General features: G+C 35.0%; 2 long non-coding RNA genes across 5 annotated transcripts; both read right to left on the reverse strand.

The window, feature by feature from the left end:
* Positions 1-1,193: 1,193 nt before the first annotated feature.
* LOC149145711 (uncharacterized) lies at positions 1,194-5,706 on the reverse strand. 3 transcript variants are annotated; one of them, XR_016264939.1, is made up of 3 exons: positions 4,941-5,353; positions 4,701-4,755; positions 1,194-4,552 (listed from the first exon to the last, which is right to left on the reverse strand). It is a non-coding gene; the product is annotated as an uncharacterized LOC149145711 (long non-coding RNA). The 3 variants fall into 3 exon arrangements; XR_016264938.1 differs by having other exon boundaries at positions 1,194-4,755; positions 4,941-5,706; XR_016264940.1 differs by lacking the exon at positions 4,701-4,755 and having other exon boundaries at positions 1,897-4,552; positions 4,941-5,706.
* Positions 5,707-11,537: 5,831 nt separating this feature from the next.
* On the reverse strand, positions 11,538-16,521 carry LOC149145712 (uncharacterized). 2 transcript variants are annotated; one of them, XR_016264976.1, is made up of 3 exons: positions 15,789-16,081; positions 15,402-15,463; positions 11,538-15,305 (listed from the first exon to the last, which is right to left on the reverse strand). It is a non-coding gene; the product is annotated as an uncharacterized LOC149145712 (long non-coding RNA). The 2 variants fall into 2 exon arrangements; XR_016264975.1 differs by having other exon boundaries at positions 11,538-15,463; positions 15,789-16,521.
* Between the last annotated feature and the right edge of the window lie 7,465 nt (positions 16,522-23,986).

Here is a 23,986-nt window from a genome sequence, read left to right on the forward strand (position 1 = left end):
TCAAGGACCTTAGGGTTTCTTTTCCCATTATGTTTTTCGATGGGGCATCGTCTAATGGTCATTAAGCCCATCTCAATTCACCATTTTCGATGGGGGCATTGTCTATCCCATTATGCCCATCTCACTTTCTGGTATGGTGGACCTAGTTCTAATGGCGAGGCAAAAGTAGTGTCACTGCGACGTGTAGCGTGGTATGGTGGACCAGTTCTAATTGCGAGGCAGTAGTGTCACTGCAACGAGTGCTACACTGTGCTACTTGTCTTAGCATTGAGAAGATTCTAATCATTGGTGGTTCGATTCGAGAGTAGTTATCGAGTGGGACTTCCAACATGTATATGCGGAAGAAAATCAATTAGCAGATGTCATCTCCAAACGTGGGACTTCCCTTCAACCCGGGTATGATGCACTTTGATTACCTTGTCAATGGCGCTGGTTGTGTATCCGAGAACTTTGATTTCGAGCATAGAATTGGTTTTCATTTTACTCTTTTTTCCCTTTAGGTTTTTATTTTGCTCTATTCTTTTCCCTTTTTTGAAATATCCGATTATTAATCTTTGGTTCCATTTTGTTTATCTATTTTTCTCCTGTCTTGTTCGCGTGTGGCATTTCGTCACCTTTGATTTATAGCATAGAATTGGTTTTCATTTTGCTCTACCGATGATTAGCCTTTGAATGAACCAAAGGCTAATCATCGGATACCAAAGGTTTTGATCTGTATCCGATGATTAGCCTTTGGTTCATTTTGGTGAAAACCTTTTACCTATATTTCTCCTGTCTTGCTCGCGGATAATTGTGGTATTTTTCAGCCCGGTATTATCTTCTTCTGTATTTGTTGGCCATAATGTTCAGTGTTGTGGTGAATCTGGGACATCAAGATACATAGACATGATCATGTAAACTCTTTTAATGAAAAAGGTTTGTAAATGTTTATCGTTGTGCATTTATTTATCCACATTCTCTTTGATCAGTCTAAGAACGATTGAGTAATCTAAGAATCGGATTTTTCATATTGTCAATTGATCAAAATCACTCTTTCTTCCCATTCTCTTTGATTAATCTAAGAATCGGACCTAGAATATCCTTTCATATTGTTTAGGTAGCACGTCAATTTTTTACAGCTTTAATTTGCATCATTGCGAGACTCGACTTCCATTATAATCATTATATTGAAAACCATTATTAGAAAGCCAAAATACAGTATGAGAAACCATGATGATATATTGCTATTAAAAAAGTTAATTATTACATTAGAACCCATAATATCATTACATAACACCTACAAGCTGAAGGGGGAACTTGATAGATCATAACATAGTGCGATAAATTGGAAATTAAATAACCCCAGCCATTCCAAAGTTTATGTCAGTAGAGACATTATGGTCAATACCAAATTAGGCAAAACACTATGTAGAGAGAATAGTAAAAGCACTTCTCCCCCATGAATGACTTTTTATGGCAATCTCACGCTCGCCTGCAGAAGACCAGATAAGACTTTTTATGGCAATCTCACGCTCGCCTGCAGAAGACCAGATAAACACGGACACGCTCGCTTGCAGAGGAGGAACAACAAAGGGGACGTTATTCGGGCCAGTTAATGAAGAGCGGCAGCGATATATCGGAAAACCCAAGAGATACTAATATGAACAAACAACACCTCAAGAGAAAGAGAACAGAAAACCAATATTCCAACTTATCGGTTCATTATCCCAGCTGACTCATTTCATGAGATCGAAGACACAAAAGGTGAAACAGAAAACATGACATTGAGAAGATGTCGAAGTTCCCAGATAAAGCTAGAGAAAATCCGAATGGTGGCTACTAAATGACCAAATACTTATGATAGAAGCCAAAGTTGCACAAACACTCAATAATGGCAGAGGTGAAATCACTGGCGCGTGCAGACAGGAACCATGAGACTCTAATACTGATGAAGGCGGGTGGGAGTCAAAAGGCAGAAGGCCACCCCAAATGGTCATGATCCATTCATAGCAAAATGCAAAAACAATAGCGTACACGACAGGGACTATAAAAGTCCAAGGACTGGAAGCAAGGCGAAATCACAGTGCCACCATGAACACGCTCAGGTCGTAGCCACAAGCAGCTTCGAAATAGAATACAAAGCCTGCATCCCACCTTATTCATTTCATTACAAAAAGGAAGGCCAATACATTCTGACGTATCTGCTGGATCATAGAAGTCGGCCATGGTTGAAAATTCACCAGTACAGAATCTACATGCCACCCTAAGCAGCCATATACATTTCGTCACACAGAGTAATTGTGGTGCAGCCGCCAGCCCTTGTGAGTAGAAGCCCGAAGAGAGCACCTCTTCTGTACATTCCAACATTCCCTTGTGAGTAGAAGCCCGAAGAGAGCACCTCTTCGGTACATTCCAACATTTTAATTGATCAGAATTAGATGCAATCCAGAAGAGACACGCTCGCTTGAAAGAGTGACAAAACGAAGTCATCATCTTGCCCTGAAACCCATCTCGAAGATGCAACCTTACCACGCAGCCAAGAGCCGATCCAGAGCATCAAAGACCATGTCCGGAAAAGTGTTCCTCGCACAGCAAAATATGCTTGAAGATGCAAGCATACCATGTAGCTAAGAGCCAATCTAAAGATCTAAAGTCCTGCCAGAGATGTGTTCAATGCATAGCGGCAGACAGTCAAAGAAACAGGAAAGAGTGAAGAAAATTGAAGAAATTGGCCGATGCAACAAATTAATGAAGATGTGAAAAGGTTAATAGAAAGAACCACTCCGAAGAACAATCCGTTACAACCAACTGTAAAAGGGCATCCACGATCCTGTAGTGCCAACTCAGCCGATGCGGCAACTAGAGAAACTAGAGAAAGTGCTCTCTATATCACAAAAGTATCAACATAATCAAGGTGGACATATACGTTTACCTCTGTATCACAAGAGTATCAACATAATCAAGGTGGAAGATACAATCTGATGAATGCCATGGAATTTAAGAGAAACTAGAGAAAGTGCTCTCTATATCACAAAAGTATCAACATAATCAAGGTGGACATATACGTTTACCTCTGTATCACAAGAGTATCAACATAATCAAGGTGGAAGATACAATCTGATGAATGCCATAGAGAAGTTGAAATAAAGGAAAAGATGATTTATATTCCAAAGGCTTTCAGGCACCCCGGACAGACGAGCTATGAGAGCTTTCAGAAATTGACCATTGAATGGCAAATATGTCTTTTGAAGCCATTGAAATATTGTTTTGCCGTCAAGCTGAACTACTACAGCACAACCTTTTGATCCAGTACACCTTCAAAGAAACAGAAGGTCGCTTGTCCCAAAGCTACTAGACCATAAAAACAATTACACCTTCGAGTTACAAGCGCAAAAATGAAATATGAGTGTAATCATTTCTATTCCACTGGAGAATATGACGACTAGGTGTTAGAAGCAGCACTCAAACTATTGAAAACATAATTTAGACTTCAAAGGACGGGTCCAGATTTATGATGTCCCTACTTATGAATGGCCCATTTACCTCTAACAGAGAGAACGAGAACATATAACTGCAACTAAAAACCACTCGTCAGAGTTTAGCAAACCTCCTGGATGATGATTTCGACCGGGATATGCGTTCTATCCCACCTTTCAAACCACTATCCTGCACAATTCATGCCTAGGGCTGCAGATTGTGGAGCAATCATAAATATCGACAGACTAATCCTCTAAAGTATTCCAACACTACAAAGTACACACTCAAAAAGAATCTTAGATCTATAAACCTGCGATACTTGTGAGGCAAACACTACAAAGTACACACTCAAAAAGAATCTTAGATCTATAAACCTGCGATACTTGGTCATGCCTGTTGATAATATTTCAAGAGAATTTTCTGCTTTCCATCCACTCGTTGCCCTGCAACCCAAGGACCAATTCTTTCCCAAATCAGGCACAAGAATGATTAGAGGCAACGTTAATGGCAAATACACTACATGAAATTAACACACCAAACCCCCTTATTTAGATCCTGTAACAGATCCTAATTAAGCCTTCTTGACGAAGTTGCGAGGAAGCGAGGAATTCCTATGATACAAATCCAAATTTAGATGAAATGCCCTGCAGCCCAAGGATCAATCATCTCTCAAGTCACGCATGCCAAGTATCAACAGCGACAATGCTAAATACTCACAAGAAAATAAAAATAACACTAGAAAACACTCAAACCACCACCACCACCACCAGCCCTTTATATTGATACTGCGTCTACTGAGCCTCCATTCTCCTGCCACTAAAACATGTAAACCACCTAAACAAGAGCAGCAATAGCTTTGAAAGAGATGAAATAATTAAGATAATACTTTCAAATACAATAGCAAATGGTGTGACGACCTTGTGGCGTCTAACATCCAATCTCCAGATCTAGCCAACCAAGTAGAGACCAACAAGCAGAACCACTTTTGGGAACCAAAAAGCATCAGATCATACGGTCTTGTTATGAGCAGCGACTAAAAGGTTACGCTTCTTTACAAAGCAAGCGCATATAGTTATTAAGCAACACACTCCACAACCTAAGAACATATAATAAACCTAATTACTTACAGAGTGAAGTTTCCATTGATCTATTTCGATCCTCAAACCACAACAAGAAAAACATATTTAACCTAATCACTTACAGAGCACAAAATTAACCTAATCACTTATAGAACACGAAATTACCTGAAAGAAAACCCTAGATTCGTGTCGCTTGTTATCTCCATACCTATGGAAAACCCTTCCCCAATCCACAATCCCATCCCGAATTCACATCTCAACATAAGCGTATGTGGTATGTTAAGGTGCTAGAATATATAATAACAGAAACAAGAAAAGTACAGAAATTAAAGATAGACAGCACCAAGTAGAGAAAGGATGGAAGGAACGGTAAAAAGTACTGAAATTAGGGACAGAGAAGAGTACTCATAAAAAACCGCACGTCTCTTGTAATCTGGGAGGAAAAAATACCAACAAGTAATGCTATAGAAAACCTGCACGCCTCTGTATCCTGAGAGGAAAAGTACCCACAAGTAATGCTATTTTAATAGCCACAATCAAGACGCTAAAGACAGATGAAAACCAATACCTCCCTTCTTTAGATGAGGGACATCCATCGCATTTCCCTTCCTTCCATATAATGTGAGAGGAAGGTAGGAAAGAAGCAATGAATGTGATTTAGCAAAATGCAGAAGTCATCAATTTATAGGCAGAAGGGGTTAAATGGACGGTGAAGATGAAACGGTGGAAGCAGATGGACGAAGGTGATTAAAACGCCAGCTGGAAAAGAAAAAGAATGAATGGCGCGCATTGGATTCCTATCTTTTACCACCGACTTATTTTAAGTTGAACGGCAGCGTTGATTCCAGAGATATGTTCCGTGGTACATTGAGCCTCTATCATTGCCATTGTTTAGAGGCCTTTGCGTACACGTAACCTCTATAGTTGCAATCAGAGGGTAAGTTGGAAAGCGATTCTTGAATAAATAAATTTAGACGGTTGATATACTATCTATCTATTTCAAAACAATAGTATAGTTATAATTCAATGGGAGGTTGGTAGGTTAAAATTGTGATTGGAAAATTATTTTCCCTCTTAACGTTTCTAATGGATTGTTCTATTTTTAATGTAAAGTTAAGGATACTAATTCTTTAAATAAATTTGTTATAATTAGATTTATTAATATGAGGGAAGTTATATATAAATTATTTAAAGAATCAAAAATCATTTCAAGATACACATTTTTTTTCAAATTATTAAATTTAATAATAATATTAATTTTTTTAATGAGAATATTAAATTTAATAATATTTTTAACAAAATTTAAAATAAAACTATATCAAATTTATATTTTCAAATATTACAATTTTGATATGGAATATTTATGTCTTTAAAGATTTTAATATTAGTATATACATAAATTATGGTTTTTCATTTTAAAATTTATTTTATAAATATTTAATTAAAATAAATATTAAAAAATTTTGAAGTAAAATTTTAGATTTTTGATGTTGAATTGTATTGTATTGTATTGTAAATTTTTTTATCTACATGGTTATTTTCATTTTTATTTCGTATTGACATTAATTTTTTTATTTTTATTATTATTTTATTGGAGACATGACATACTTACACATCCTGTCATACTAGGTTGTAGATAAGAAAACTATATTGGATGATTTATGTAAACTCAAACTAAAGTCATTTATTAGTTGTTCTCATGAGAAAATATTAGTGAGATCTTAGTGTGGGTGTTTCAAATGCACATATGATCATAACTAAGAATACATGTTGATCATTTATTTAAAGTAATTTTCCAAGAGAATAATGATGCTTTTATAACCACTGGATTACTTGAATGGTGTATGATCAATTAAAAAAAATGACCTTCACCAAGTTTCCATCTAATTTTTATACGTGTAGCAACGAATTGTTGACTTAAGAACAAAGACACAATGTCGATACTTTGTTAACAACATCAATGAGTCCTGGCGCTCTTACCAAATTGTAATATCAATGTCATTTACATGTAGCAACGGATTGTTGGCTTAAGAACACAACGTCGATACTTTGTTAACATCAATGAGTCCTGGCACTCTTACCAAATTGTAATATCGATGTTTTTTCCATGTCGATCTACCCTTAACTATAGGTTGGATCATCAAATCATGAATTTTGCTTATGAAGCCACAAATTACCTCAAACCAAAAATTATTAGCTATAGGTCAAGCATGTACAGTTGGACTCCATCTTAGTTTGGTTGTAGAATTAAAGGCTTACATCAACATTCCTTGTTTGCATGTTCATTGTTTCTCATGCCATTAATTGAATAAGTATATCCCTCCTCGCTATAGATTGAGTTATTTCTATCTTTTCTTTGGTTCTCGTAGGTCAACTTTAAGTCTTTCTAGCTTCGAGTAGTTTTTCTCATCATTCTACATCTATTAGTGATGTTTACTTAGAATCCCATTACCCTACCTTTGTTTGAGTCCCATCCCCATTTCTTCTATCCCATGACCAAATCTTATCAACCATAATGCCAATTATTCAACTCAATTGATCTATATCATTCTCATTAGGGATATAAGCCTATGATTTGGATAGGGTTATTCAACCCTTAGCTATAGGTTAGCACCTAAAAACGTGAAGTCTAGTCCCGAAGCCATTAATTACCTCAAACCATGAAATGCTTTAGCTACAAGTCACATGAGTACAATATGGCTCCATGTAGTTTGGGTGCAAAATTAATGGTTGGATCAGTGAATCAATGTGTTTGTAGGTTGAGCGTTTGATAGTTTCACTATTACTTGCACCATGGCCTGAATAATTGTCCTTCCCCGTTGTAGGTTATGAATTCTCTTTGGATTTTGTTTTTTAAATCAAAGAAGCCAAACATAGATGAACCCCCTTGATGATTATTGGTGTAATTGTCCATAGAGGCATTACATAAGATCTTTATTGCATGAAGTTTTTATAATAAAAATGACAAAATGTACATTACCATAAAGTAGAGCATGAAAAAGTCAATTCAATTGTACTACATTCATGGAATCTCTTACTTTAATGTATGAGAAACTCAAAATTAATCTTAATATAAAGAGGATCTAAGAGAATCAATTCAATCCATGGAATCCATGATATTAAGGTTCATGTATACAATCACAATTTTTAAAAGCACACAATACATATTTTTAATGCAATTTAAAGATGTACAATCCAAGCCCTGAATACTATAGGCTTCATGTATATGAAACAAGATTTAAACAAATTTTGAGATTAAGATACATTCCTATGTTACAAGTAAATGAAAAGAATTGGATATCGATACTAGCGAATGTATATGAATAATGTTCAATTATGTCATTTGAATTGAAAATGGACAAATTTAATCTTAAAATCCAATATCAAAATATAGAATCTACTATAAAACGTAACCCTATTCAAGATGGATTTCTCTTATTTTCCAATCTTTAACCCAAGTTTTCTATCTATAAATTATTCAATGTAGTATAAAAAAAACCATAATAATGACAAAGTGCTATCAAATCTAATAATGGCACAAAACCCTATATGATAAAAAAAAATATTAACACTTATTAATATCCATGACATATAGATTTGGAATAGCAACCTATAAAAGACTTTAAATGCATCCATCACCACTCACACCAAATCCTAGATCAAGAAGTAACCAACCACACAAAGAGGAAGGATTAAATGTGAAAGGGAAAGGTTAAATGCATGGAATAAACAATCTCATACAACTGACATGTCAAGCCTATAAATAACACCCATTTCAAACGCTCCAAAACCTTCTCCAACCTTTTAGGCAAACCATTACCATTTCGAAGCTTTGGGGTTGAAGATATAAATTAGGGAATAAAAAAATGAAAATTCAATGTGTAAATATACTTCCCATGTTTCAAAACATGTTAATATAATTTTTTAATATGGTATGTAAGGAGTTGTTGAAGAGCAATGAATTATTATAGTTATGTTGTTCAAAGATATATATATATATAAACGCTCTATAATAATAATAGATATATAATTAAGGTAAGGTGAAGAGTATTGAGTAGGGTTTATAATTTGCAAAAGGTTGATATTGTGTTAATATTAAATATTTAATTTTTTTAATGAAATTTTCACGTGGGAAGATATGATTAGGAGAGGTTTCTAAGCCCAAGGAGATGTCTTTTATGCAAGTTGGTACATGAATATTGTGTATATGTTTTTAGTCTAACCATTTGCAATTGTTATTTGGGAGGAAGTCACCCAAATAAGATTAATGTAGTCTTTTATCGATAAGATTATTTCAGAAGAAATCACCAAAATAAATATGATTAATGTAGTCTTCTATTGATTCTTGTCTAGAATCAAAGAATGAGGTGTTTGTCTTATTATACATTTTTTGAGGAATTTAGGAATGTAGAAATACTAGGATTTTCAAATACAAATCCCTTGACATGTTGATTACTACGAAGATAGTTATTTCCAAGAGATTTGTCCATGGAAACCTAAAATCCATTGTGTTACCATAAGAACCTTGGGGACTCTTTTCCCATTGGATTTCAATTCGGCATCATCTAATGGTTAGTATAGAGCTTAGGCGCATTTCAATCCCCTTCCACTTTTATTGGTGGTGGACCTAGAAGTAATTGCAAGGTAGAGGTGGTGGTACTATAGGGGTGATATAGTGTGTTGCTTAGCTTGTTATTATTAACATTTCCTTCCAATTATACAGAGAGTGCAAAATTCATTGGAAGATGCCATGTGATGGAATTTATGATGACTTTTGATTACCCGGTGAATCCAAAACCACCCTTAGTTTCTAAGATAAAAAAGGTTTGTTCATTTTACTTTGCTTCTTCTTTTTTTGATCTGTATTTAATGATGATTTTTAGTTTGTTTTTGTAGCACTTTACATGGATCCAAAAGAGCCTTTAATTTCCAACCTAGGGATGGTCTTTATTTTGCTTTGTTTTTTCCTTTCATTGCTTTGTTTTTTCTTCTTTTTTATTTAATTTCCAAGTTTTTTCATTTTGCTTTGTTTTTTCTTGCTTTGCTTTAATTGCCTTGTTATTTCCTTCTTTAATTTAATTTGTAATATAAAAAATAGTTTGTTCATTTTGCTTTTTTAGTTCATTTTGCCCTTGTTTGTTCCCTTCGTTGATTTAATTTCCTAACCTAGAAAATGGTTTTGTTCATTTTGTTTTTTTGTTCCCTTCATTGATTTAATTTCCTAGAAAATAGTTTTGTTCATTTTGCTTTGTTTTGTATTTTTGTTTAATTTCTTTGTTTTCTTTTTTTTTTATTTCATTTTTGACCAGCAAATGTTTTGTTAATTTTACTTTGTTTTTTTTATTTATTTAATTTCTACCCAAAAAAATTGTTTGTTTATTTTGCTTTGTTTTCTAGGTTTGTTCATTTTGATTTGTTTTTTTTCCTTTCTTTTGCTTTGTCTTTTTTAATTTTTCTACCCTAGAAAATGGTTTTGTTTATCTTGTTTGTTTGTTTTCTAGGTTTGTTCATTTTGCTTTGTTTTTCCTTTCTTAATTTAATTTCTAATCCAGAAAATGGTTTTATTCATTGTTTTTTTAATTTGATTTCTAATCTAAAAAATGATTTGTTCATTTTGCTTTATTTTTTTAATTTAATTTTTAACCTAGAAAATGGTTTGTTCAATTTGCTTTTTCTTTTTAATTAAATTTTTAACCTAGAAAATGGTCATTTTGCTTTGTTTTTTTTAATTTAATTTCTAACCTAGAAAATGGTCATTTTGCTTTGTTTTTTTTAATTTAATTTCTAACCTAGAAAATAGTTTGTTCATTTTGTTTCGTTTTTCTTTTTTAATTTAATTTCTAACCTAGAAAATGGTTGATTCATTTTGACTCATTTTTCCTTTTTTAATTTAATTTCTAACCTAGAAAATGGTTGATTCATTTTGCTTTAATTCATTTTTGTTCATTTTGCTTTCTCTTTTTTTTTCAACCATTTTGCTTTATTTTTCCTTCATTTTGCTTTGTTCATTTTGCTGCTTTTTTTTCAACCATTTGCTTTGTTTTTTTAGTTCTGTATCAAATGTTGGTTCGTTTTTTTTGCAACCATTTGCTTTATTTTCCTTCATTTTGCTTTTGTTCATTTTGCTGCTGCTTTTTTTTTGGCAACCATTTGCTTTGTTTTTCCTTCATTTTGCTTTGTTTCTTTTGGTTCTGTATTTAATGTTGGTTCGTTTTTGGTGGAGTTTGTTATTTATGATTATTAGCCTATCTTGCTTGCGAACTGTTGTGGTATTTTCCACAGGTGAGTTACCATTACGAAGCCTCTGAACTCTCTGCTGTCTCTGTCTGCTTTATGGTGGTCTTCCATGGAAATGTAAATGGCCCCTTTTTTACTTATTATCTTCTCTGTCTGCTTTATGGTGGTCTTCCATGGAATGTAAATGAGGGCCCCTTTTTACTTCGGTATTATCTTATTTTGCATGGTTCTCATGCGTTTATTGGCCATAATGTTCAGTGTTGTGATGAACGAGTGTTCTGATGAATATAGGACGCAAGTATGAAGAAACATAATTATATTTATATAATCTCCTTTTTTTTATGAAATTTAATATTTAATTTGATACTTAGTTCGTGTTCTAATATCGTTGTGCATTTATTTATCCCCACTAACGAGATCCTTTTGATTAACCTAAAAGGATTTATTTATCCCCCCACTAACGAGATTCTTTTTTATTAATCTAAAAGTATCGGACTTCTTTGATTTAATCTAAAAGGAATCTAACTCCGTTCATATTGTACTTTATGAACAATCTTAGAATAAGATCGCTCTATTTCTTCACTGTCTCTGATTAAATAGTATTTTTTCGTATTATTTAGGCCGATCGCCACTCTTGACAGATTTTATTTGTCATTTTGAGACTCCACTTCCCATTTACCCGACAAATGGCTAACTTTTCTATTTTAAATATAAAATATGTATATAACCATATTACATTGAAACCATGGTTAAAAAGTCAAAACATAGTATCAGAAACCATTATGATAAAATTTCTATTAAAAAGTTCAATATTACATTAGAATCCATGATATGAGTGTATAACAGCTATAAGCTGCACGGGAGAACTTGATAAATCTGCTAACATCGAGACAACCCATGATACCATTACATGACACCTTACAGATAGAAGGGAGAACTTACATATGCTAACATCCTGAGATAGATTGGAGATTAAATAACCCCCACCCATTCCAAAGCGTAAGTCAATGGACATTAAACAACCATGGTCAATGCCAAATTAGGAGGCCAGAGCAAAAACAATTTTTATAAATTATCGTAGCTAAACATTATATGCAGAGAGAAAAGTAGAAGCACTTCTACGAATGAATGCCTTTCTGATGGCAATCTCACGCTCGCCTGAAGAAGACCAGATAAACAGGGACACGCTCGCCTGAAGAAGACCAGATAAACAGGGACACGCTCGCTTGCAGAAGAGGACCATATAAAACAGGGACACGCTCGCTTGCAGAAGAGGACAAGATAAACAGGGACGCGCTCGCTTGCAGAAGAGGAACAACAAAAGGGATGTTACTCGGGCCAGTTAATGAAGAGGTAATGAAGAACAGCGCCTCAATAAAAACCGATATTCCAAACTTTTCGGTTCATTATCCCGAGTGAATTCACTTCATTAGAGAAAATGAGACCAGAAGAAATGAGAGTCGTGGCTACTAAATGACCAAATACTTATGATAGAAGCCAAAGTTGCAGAAAAACTCATTCATAGCAGAGAGCTGAAATCACTGGCGCGTGAAAACAAGAACCTGGACAGTCTAATACTGATGAAGGCAGGAGGAATGCAGAAGGACACTCCAATTGTCATGATCGAAGCCAAGTAGAACAAAGACCCCTTTATAGCAAGTCGGTTTAATACTGATGAAGGCAGGAGGAATGCAGAAGGCCACTCCAAATTGTCATGATCGAAGCCAAGTAGAACAAAGACCCATTTATAGCAAGTTGGTTTAATACTGATGAAAGCAGGAGGAATGCAGAAGGCCACTCCAAAGTGTCATGATCGAAGCCAAGTAGAACAAAGACCCATTTATAGCAAGTTGGTTTAATACTGATGAAGGCAGGAGGAATGCAGAACGCCACTCCAAATTGTCATAATCAAAGCCAAGTAGAACAAATACCCATTTATAGCAAGTTGCAAAACCACTAGCGTGCACGCTAGGAGATGACAGTCTAATGAATGGCTAGACTGAAACCATGGAAAAGCATGGGAAGGCCACGAGCCACGACGAACACGATCAAGTCGAAGGCACAACTATTTGGAGAAAAAATACAAAGCATGCATGCCACCTTAACCAGGGAGGGCGAGGAAGAAATTATGGCATATCTGCTGGATCATAGAAAGTTCTGCTGGATCATAGAAAGTGGCCCCGAAGACAACAGTACAAAATCTACACTCACATGCGTTGAATTGTAGAAGGCGGCCCTGGTGAGTAGAAGCGAAAGACAACACCTCGGGGAAGACATTACGACATATTCACTGACTAGAAATAGATGCAATACAGAAGTGACACGCTCGCTTGAAAGAGTGACACGCTCGCCTGAAAGAGCGAAAACACGAAGCCCTCATCTTGCAAAAAGAATGCTTGAAGATGCAACCAATGTAACGAAGAGCCAATCTAGAGACCTCACGTCCATGTCCAGAGATGTGTGGTCAATGCACAGCGGCAACCAGAGGTGGAAAAAATACAGTCAAAGAAACAGGAAAGAGTGAAGACTATTGAAGACAGTAGCCGATTCAAGAAATTAATGAAGATGTGAAAAGGTTAATAGAAAGAACCAATCCAAAGAACAATCCGTTACAACCATAACTGGAGCCTGTTGTGCCAACTCAGGCTATGCTGCAACAGTTGTTGAACTTATGGGCTCCCAGAAAACACCAGCAGGAAAATATAACGATTTTAGGGCAAGCGAGAAGAAATATGTACAAAAACATATACGTTTACCTCTGAATTACAAAAACTATTAACATAATCAAGGTGAAAGATACAATCCGATGAATGGCATGGAAAAGTTGAAACAAGGAAAATATGAGTTATACCCGAAGGGCTTTCAGGCAACAGAAAAACGGTTTCTGCAACCGTTCAGAAAGGCAAACATATCATTGGACGCCATTGAAATATTGTTTTGCCGCGTCAAGCTGAACCACTACAGCACAACCTTCAGATAACGCTTGATCTAGTACATACATCATCAGACACAGAATATTGCTCGTCATAAAGATAGACCATAACAACAAAACGATACAATTACACCTTCGAGTTACAGGGGCAAAGAGGAAATATAATCTATTTGGAATTGTAATCCGTTCTATTCCCACGGAGAATATCACGACTAGGTATTAATAAAAGCAGCAGTCACGTTGAAAACACACTTTAAACATCAACTAAAGGACGGATCCGGATGTATGATGCCCCTACTTATGAATGGTTAATTTAATCTTGCACCTCTAAGAGACAGAATGAGAACATATACATGCAACTAAAAACCACTCATCAGAGCTTAGCAAACCTCCTGGATGATGTTTTCGACCCGAAAATGCGTTCTAACCCAGCTTCCAATCCACTGTCCTGCACAATTTATGCCTAGGGCTGCAGATTGTGGAGCATTCATAAAATATCGGCGGACTAAACCTCTAAAGTTAGTGAACTCTACAAAGTACACACTCAAAAAGAATCTTAGATCTATAGACATGCGATAGTTTGTCATGCCTGTTGATAATATTTCATGAGAATTTTCTGCTTTCCATGATCCACTCGTTGCCCTGCAGCCCAAGGACCAATCCTTTCCTAAATCAGGCATAGCAATGATTGGAGACAAAGTTAAGGACAAATAGACTACATGAAATTAACTACAAATTAAGGCTTCTTGAACAAGTTGAAAGGAAGCGAGGAATGATTCCGCTTCCTATGATCGAATTCCAAATTTAGATGAAATGCCCTGCAGCCCAAGGATCAATCATCTCTCAAGACATGCATGCCAAGGACGAACAGCGATAATGCTAAATACTCGCAACGAAATACAAATAACGGTAGGAAAAACTCAACCACTGTCCCCTTTATATTGATACGGCAGCGACTGAGCCAACATTCTCCTGCCCTTAAACAAGTAAACCATCTGATCAAGAGAAGCCCTGCAGCCCAAGGACCAATTCCTTCCCAAATCAGGCATAGCAATGATTGTAGACAAGATAGTACCAAATAGACTACATGATATTAACAACAAATACTCAAAGACCAAACCGCCTATGTAAATCCTGTAACAGATCGTAATTAAGGCCTCTTGAAGAAGTTGAAAGGAAGCCAGGAATCATTCCGCTTCCTATGACCGAAATCCAAATTTCGATGAAATGCCCTGCAACCCAAGGATCAACCATCTCTCAAGTCATGCATGCCAAGGACCAACAGCGACATTGATAAATACTCACAACGAAACAAAAATAACGCTAGGAAAAACTCAACCACCGTCCCCTTTATATTGATACTGCAGCGACTGAGCTAACATTCGCCTGCCACTAAACACGTAAACCATCTGAACAAGAGAAGCGTTGAAATGGACGAAATGATTCAGATAATACTCTCATTGGTGTGGACGGCTTTGTGGTGTCTAACATCCAATCTTCAGATCTAGCCAACCAGGTAGACCAACAAGCAGATCCACTTCGGGGAACCAAAACGCATGAGATCATATGGTCCTGTAATCAGCGACTAACAGGTTGCGCTTCTTTACAAAGCAAAGCCATATAGTAATAAAGCATATGCAACCCAATAACTAAGAACATATAATAAGCCTAATTACTTACAGAGAGCACAAAATTACCTGAATGAATATCCTAGATTTCTGAACAACAAATTACAACTTGTCGCTTGCCATCTCCAAACCTATGGAAAAGGCATCCCCAATCCACAATCCCATCCCCAGTTAACATCTCAATATAAACGGTTGTGGTATGTTAAGGTGTTAGAATATATAATAGGAGAAACAAGAAAAGCAAAGAAATTAAAGATAGACAGCACCAGAAGAGAAGAGATGGAAGGAAAAGTAAAAAGTACTGAAATTAGTGAAAGAGAGCACCACTCAAAGAAACAAAACCGCAGGCCTCTGCAATCTGGGAGGAAAATACCGAGAAGTAATGCTATAAAAAAACTGTACGCCTCTGTATGCTGGGAGGAAAAAGACCGACAAGTAATGCTATTTTAAAACTACCTGCAGACAACCGCAAGGAGGACGCGAAAGACAGATGAAAACCAAAACCAATACCTCCCTTCGTCAGATGAGGGACATCCATCGCATTTCCCTTCCTTCCTTGTAATGTGAGGAAGGTAGGAAAGAAGCGAATGAATGTGATTTGCCAAGAGGTAGAACTCATCAATTTATAGGCAGAAGGGGTTAAATGGACGGTGAAGATGAAACGGTGGAAGAATATGGACGAAGGTGATCAAAACGCCAGCTGGAAAAGAAAAAGAAAGCATGGCGCGGATTGGATTCTTATCTTTTTTATGGACGAAGGTGATCAAAACGCCGGCTGGAAAAGAAAAAGAAAGCGTGGCGCGCATTGGATTCTTATTTTTTTTATGGAAGAATATGGATCAAAACGCCAGCTGGAAAAGAAAAAGAAAGCATGGCGCGCATTGGATTCTTATCTTTTTAACCACCGACTTATTTTAATTTGAAGGGCCGCGTTGATTCCAGAGATATGTTCCGTGGTGCATTGAGCATCTCTCAATTGCCATTGCTTAGAGGTCTTTGCGTGTACACGTAACCTCGATAGTTGCAATCAGAGGGTAAGTTGGAAAGCGAAACAATAGCATACTTGTAATTCAAAGGTAGGCTGGTAGGTTGCAACGTGATTGGAAAATTATTTAGAAACAAATTTTTCGCTTTGAAGGTTTTAATGGATTGTTCTACTTTCAGTGTAAGGTCAATGATTAATATTAATATTAAATTTAATAATAATAATAATATTTTTTAATATAAATATTATATTTAATTTTTTTTATTTAATAAGATATCAAATTTATTTAATATTAAGATTTCGATGAGATATGGTTTTTTTTTTTTAATTTATTTTACAATATTTAATTAAAATAAATATTAAAAGATTTTGGAACAAGTTTTTAGATTTTGTGTTGGAATTGTATTGTAATTTTTTTAATCTATATTGTTATTTTTATTTATATTTTGAAGTAACGTGATTTTTTATTATTATATTATTATTGGAGACTTGATATACTTATATATCTCCTTATATTGGGTTGTAAAATAGCAACTAGCATACCCTCAAGGTTAAGGAAAAGAGAGGAGTGTTTATTGTCTAATTTGAAGATAAGAAAATTATATTGGATTATTTATGTATAACTAACAAAAAGTTCATTGAACAAGGTCCATGAATAATGTATCTAAATGCTCCCCTACACAGTGTTATAGTTGACTTCTAAATATATACAAAAAATTTCACATTTGAAGACAACATCACTTAAAATCTAAACACAAACTAAAGTCATTTGTTAGTTGTTCTCATTAGAAAATATTAATGAGGGCTTAGTGTGGGTGTTTCAAATGTACATATGATCATAAATGAGAATAAATGTTAATTATTTATTCAAAGTAAATTTCCAAGAGAATAATGATGCTTTTATCACCATACCATTACTTAAAATCAATGAATGATGTATAAAAAAAATGGCCTTCACCAAGTTTCCACCTATTTTTTCTATATATAGCAATAGATTGTTGGCTTAAGAACAAACTACCTCAAATCATAAAATTATTAGCTATAGGTCATGCATGTTCAGTTGGACTCCATCTTAGTTTGGTTGTAGAATTAAACGCTTGCATCAACAATCCAAAGTGTTTGTGCATTCCTTGTTTGCATTTTTCATTGTTTTTTTTTTAATCTAGGATAATCGGTAACTGGTGAGAGTTATCCTGAACAAGCCCAGGATCAAATCCAACTGGCTGCCACTATAAACCTAGGCTAGGTGCAATAGCCTGCAAGCCGCACACAATAGCAATTAACTTATGCCTCAAAAAGCACTGAGACGTCCGCTCGGGGGGTCAACTTTAAGTATTTTTGGCTTTGAGTACTTTTTCTCATCTACTTTGTCTCATCATTATACATCTATTAGTGATGTCTACTCATAATCACATTACCCTGCCTTTGTTTTAGTCCCATCCCCATTTCTTCTATCCCATGACCAAATCCTATCAACCATAATGTCAATTATTCAACTCAATTGAATATATATCATTCTCATTAGGGATACAAGCCTATAATTTGGATAGGGTTATTCAAACCTTACTATAGGCTAGCACCTAAACACGTGAAGTCTAGTCCCAAAGCCATTAACTACCTCAAACCATGAGATAGCTACAAGTCACATGAGTACAATATGGCTCCATCGTAGCTTAGGTGCAAAATTAATAGTGGTGGGAGGAATCAGTGGGATTGTTGCAGTCAGAGATCAAAGTGACAGAGGCTAGAGCAGTCAGATACTGAAGAGCACAGAGAAGGATTGACAACAGTGCAGAAAGCTGAGTCAGCAGAAGCGCAGAGTTTTCAGTCAACAGAGAATATAACAGTGAGAGACTTTGATGACAGAGGCATCATTCTGATTCAGGTTGGATGTTTTTTTGTTTCTGGAGATTGCTGGAGCAACAACACTAGAGAGAAGTATTGCATGCAGAACATTCCAAAGGTTCAGGATCGGGATCAGGTTCGAGCTGAATTCCTTTCTTGTTGAGAGGGAGTGTTGAAAATAGCAACAAGAAATGTTAAAAATAGAATCCAAAATATTCCAATTTTAATTAGTCCTTGACTTAAAATTGTGAATTAAATTCGAATTTAGACTCACCAATTGCTTGAAAAATAATTAATTAATTCTTCTTGAGTTAATTAGCTGGAGAAATTCAAGTTAGAAATCTTTGTGAAGTCATGCAAGAGTTATCCCTTAAATTAAGGAGATTATCTCTTAATTAAGGAGATAAGATTGAGTTGTATTTCAGTTGAAATTAGTTAACTTAGTTTATTGAGTTAAGTCGAGTTAAATCAGTTCCAAACTGTTTGAGGAACTAATTGTGAGTTCAGTCAGTTAATGCGTGCATGCATCCAACTAGTGTACTCCAGATAAGTAAAGATCCTCTCATCAGTAATTCATGCATGTCTATTCAGAGAAAGATCCAGTTGAGCTAAATGTCAAGGACAAGTTAGTATTAATTGCATGAGTTTTCCTATAAAGGAAACTCATCCATGCAAAAGGAATAAGGTTCCTTGAGGATTGCGCAGTTTTACAGGGTGTGAGATCAGTGTGAGTGATCAGTGTTACACTTGGTAACAGTAGGATCACCTAGGAGAAACAACACAAGGAAATAGGAAGCTTGGAGGGTAGAGGAGAAGGTTTGTGAGAAGCCTTGTTTCCTGTGAGCATCTAGGAGGATTGTACTGAGAGTTGGTTAGTTGTGGGAGCTAAGGCTTTGTATTATTCTGATATATTTCCACCTTGTATGATAATACAGATAGTGGGGTTTTTAGTTGAGGCTTTCCCCTGAGTATTCTTCTGTCTTTCATGTGCTTTGATTCTTCTCTGGTTATATGTGTTCCGCTTGATCCTACTCAAATCTTTTTAAGCTTCCGCAAAATTGATTCTAGAAGTAGATTAAAGTATTTTGCTTCAGTTATATTGCATTATCAAGTTAATCTACAGTCAAAATTTCTACATTAGGCACCATACCTCTTTGCGCACCTCCAGTCGAATTGTCATGTCCTGCTTCAAGCTCTACATTTCAATGCAAAGATTTTGCAACTGCGCATGGATCTATTGAACCCCCAGATTCGAATCCTGCATCGATGTTTCATGCAGTCTCATTGCAATCTCCAAGGCCTCTGCCTGAGTTGTTATCTTCTGTTGTGACAACACAACCCTTAGGTGTGGCAGGAGTGAAGCCACGAACCATTCGCGGTGTTGTCCATCTGTTAAGTTCATATTAGCTTCACGGATTTTACACTTCAATCTCTGATCTAATTCCCAAGGTGTCTCGCCTGGTTTCATCGCGATTTCCTTGAACCCCACAATTAACTGTGCCTCAGATTTAGGCCTACTGAACTCTTTATTCAGCATAGTCTAGATGTCCGCCACCCCAATGTTTGGGTTATCATTAGAGTATTTAATGTACTAGGTTAGTGCATGATCCTGCAGAGCACTAACCAATGTTTCCTTCTTCATGTGATCATCTATAACGCCCTAAGCTTCCCATACAACTTTCACAACGAACCAAAACTGGTTTGGGTCCTCATTTCCCAAGCCTTTGAACAAAGGCATCTTCATTGAATTCGCCATGCTGAACTGCGGTGGAGGTGGAGGTGGTACGAGTGAAGTCATAGGTGATGGTGGTGAAGTTGGAGGTGGTGTGGGTGGAGGTGGCAGTCGCGGGAATCCTTGTCTTATTAACTGAATAACACTTCGTAGAGAAGCCTGCACTACTCCCTCTTCGTCACCCAATGGAGGTGAAATCAATGGACTATATTCAGGACCCTTTCTTCCTTCGGTCCTATAAGTATTTCATCTTCGTGTAGCTCCGAACATCAAGGTAGCTGCATAACCCATTTTTCGCACATCCAGGTATTCAAAGACTTTAAATACTTACCTTGTCGACCTTTGAAAAAGCACCGCTCCGCTTCGCTGTAGTTGACTGAGGTATCGACCGCGAATTCAGTCACAAATCCTCCTATGATGCGATCAAGCCAATGATCGACAACGTGGGTGATCTTATCCTCAGAGACTTCCAATCTCTATACTAATTCCGGGGTCTAGACAATATAACCGTCAAGTCTCCACCTTCCTTGGCTATCTGATAGCTTTTCGATCAACTTATATAGCTCAACCGGAAAGGAACAGAAAAATATGTCGTGTATTTCTATATATAGGTACCCGTCCAGCAACTGTTCCTTTGTCAGTCGCGGATTTCTGTTCTCCTGCGCCGCGAATTCATGGATCTTCCTATCCAACCAGTCTTTGATCTCTTTCTTAGTTGGATTCCAGTGATACGACATCACACATATCTTATGCATATTCTGGTCCCCGCAACGGAACCATTTGTTGGCTTGGTGGGGCCTGACCCAGGTTCAACGTTAGTTAGCCAAACAAATCCCTACACTACTGGCCCTTTCGACATCAGCTTGCGAAGAACGGACCGAAGTCTCACCCGAATCAGTATAGGGGGATGTTGGAACTAAGTTTTCGCACCCTAAGATGGTTGTGACGTCAGTTTATTCCTCCTATTCCTACTTTCGCACAGGTCATTATGTTCTAGGGCTTTGTTTTCCTAGCCCTTTATTCCACCCTTCAATACCTCCGCGAAGGGGTACGATTGGCCTTCGTGCAACCCTAACCAGTGATTGATATAGTATTGGTCCCACCAAACCACCATAAATGGAGACTTTTGAAACCAATATTTAAACAAAAATAAATAACATTAAGTACAAATAAGTATTAATTTATGTCCAAAATTTCCCCATACATTACCTGGGCCCACAACTGTCCATAAATAGTATCTTACTACTTAACTCTGCAAACCATATTGACCCAACTAGAAAACAGCTAAAACCATAAAGGCTTCCAAAATGGTCTATTCCAGAAGTACAAAGTAGTAGTCACTTCAACCCCCACTCATCAGAACTACAGCTTTGCATCCCAAATAAATATGCCTACCTGCACAAAACAAAAGGGAATGTATGTCAGCCATAACTGTTGTGTTGTTCAACAATTAAACACCCTATATCATTCTCATTAGGGATATAAGCCTATGATTTGGATAGGGTTATTCAACCCTTAGCTATAGGTTAGCACCTAAAAACGTGAAGTCTAGTCTTGAAGCCATTAACTACCTCAAACCATGAAATGCTTTATAGCTACAAGTCACATGAGTACAATATGGCTCCATGTAGTTTGGGTGCAAAATTAATGGTTGGACCAGTGAATCAATGTGTTTGTAGGTTGAGTGTTTGATAGTGTCACTATTACTTGCACCATGGCCTGAATAATTGTCCTTCCCCATTGTAGGTTATGAATTCTCTTTGGATTTTGTTTTTTAAATCAAATAAGCCAAACATAACCAAACATAGATGAACCTTGTTGATGATCATTGGTGTAATTGTCCATAGAGGCATTACATAAGATCTTTGTTGCATCAAGCTTTTATAATAAAAATGACAAAATGTACACTACCATAAAGTAGAGCATGAAAGAGTCAATTCAATTGTATTACATTCGTGGAATCTTACTTTAATGTAAGAGTATTAAAAATCAACTTCACCATTCTTTTTTTCAATCATCATTTTGAGAAACTCAAAATTAATCTTAATATAAAGAGGATCTAAGAGAATCAATTTAATCCATGATATTAAGGTTCATGTATACAATCATAATTTTTAAAAGCACACAATACATATTTTTAAATGCAATTTAAAGATGTACAATCCAAGCCTTGAATACTATAGGCTTCATGTATATGAAACACGATTTAAATAAATTTTGAGATTAAGATACATTCCTATGTTACAAGTAAATGAAAAGAATCGGATATCAATACTAGCGAATGTATATGAATAATGTTCAATTATGTGTTTTGAGTTGAAAATGGACAAATTTAATCTTAAAATCCAATATCAAAATATAGAATCTTCTATAAAACGTAACCCTATTCAAGATGAATTTCTCTTATTTTCCAATCTTTAACCCAAAAACCAAAGAGTACTATCAAATCTAATGATGGCATAAAACCCTATATGATATGATAGAGAAAAGATATTACAAGTACATTGGTTTGTTTTGTTCATTTTGCTTTGTTTTTTTTTTAATTATGCTTTGTAGTTTTGTTTAATATCTTTGTTTTCTTTTTTTATTTAATTTTTAACCTAGCCAATGTTATTTAATTTTTTTACCTAGCTAATGGTTTCTTCATTTTGCTTTGTTTTTTCTTTTTTGATTTAATTTCTAGCCAAAAAAATGGTTTGTTTATTTTTTGTTTTTTAGATTTGTTTATTCTGCTTTGTTTTTTAGTTTGTTTATTACTTTAACTTCTAAGGTTGGTTTATTTTGCTTTGTTTTTCCTTTTTTAATTTAATTCCTTACCTAGAAAATGGTTAATTTTTTAACTTAGCTAATGGTTTCTTCATTTTGCTCTTTTTTTTTTCTTTTTTTTTTATTTCTACCTAAAAAATGGTTTGTTTATTTTGCTTTGTTTTTTAGGTTTGTTTATTACTTTAACTTCTAAGGTTGGTTTATTTTGATTTGTTTTTCCTTTTTTAATTTAATTCTTTACCTAGAAAATGGTTTATTCATTTTCTTCTGTTTTTTATTTTAACTTCTAAGGTTAGTTTATTTTGCTTTGTTTTTCCTTTTTTAATTTAATTCTTTACCTAGAAAATGGTTTATTCATTTTCTTCTGTTTTTTCCTTAATATTGTTTTGTTTTTTCTTTTTTGATTTAATTTCTACTCTAGAAAATGATTTTTGTTCATTTTGAATTGTTTTCTAGGTTTATTCATTTTGCTTTATTTTTTTTAATTTAATTTCTAACCTAAAAAATGGTTTGTTCATTTTTTCTTAATTTGATTTCTAATCTAGAAAATGGTTTGTTCATTTTGCTTTGTTTTCTGGGTTTGTTCATTTTGCTTTGTTTTTTCTTATTTAATTTGCTTTGTTTTTTTTTCTTATTTAATTTGATTTGTTCATTTTGCTTTGTTTTCTAGGTTTGTTCATTTTGATTTGTTTTTTCTTTTTTAATTTAATTTCTAATCTACTTTGTTTTTTCTTATTTAATTTGTTTTGTTTTTTTTTCTCATTTAATTTGATTTATTCATTTTGCTTTGTTTTATAGGTTTGTTCATTTTGATTTGTTTTTCTTTTTTTAATTTAATTTCTAATCTATAAAATGATTTGTTCATTTTGCTTTTACTTTGTTTTTTTTAAGTTTTTGGTTTTGTTTTTTATTTTGTTTTTTGCTTTGTTTTCTTTTTAAGTTTTTTTATTTTGATTTGTTTTTACTTTTGTTTTTTTTCAAGATTTTTTCATTTTGATTTGTTTTTCCTTTATTAATTTAATTTCTTTCCTTTGGTTTCATTTTGCTTTGTTTTTTCTTATTTTGCTTTGTTTTTTTGCCTTTGTTTTTTTGTTCTGTATTTTTTTGTGTATCTTTTTTGCTTTGTTTTTTTGTTCTGTATATCATGTTGGTTCCAAAAACTGGTTTTTTTTGGTTGAGTTTGTTATTTTTTGTGTATCTTTTTTGCTTTGTTTTTTTTTTTTTTTTGTTCTGTATATCATGTTGGTAAAACTGGTTTTTTTTGGTTGAGTTTGTTATTAATGATTATTAGTTCATTTTGCTTTGTTTTTTGTTCGTTTTTGGTGG

This window comes from Pinus tabuliformis, chromosome X, assembly GCF_031772625.1.
Source record: "Pinus tabuliformis cultivar Carrire ecotype Pingquan chromosome X, CPIR1, whole genome shotgun sequence".
Lineage (NCBI taxonomy): Eukaryota > Viridiplantae > Streptophyta > Pinopsida > Pinales > Pinaceae > Pinus > Pinus tabuliformis.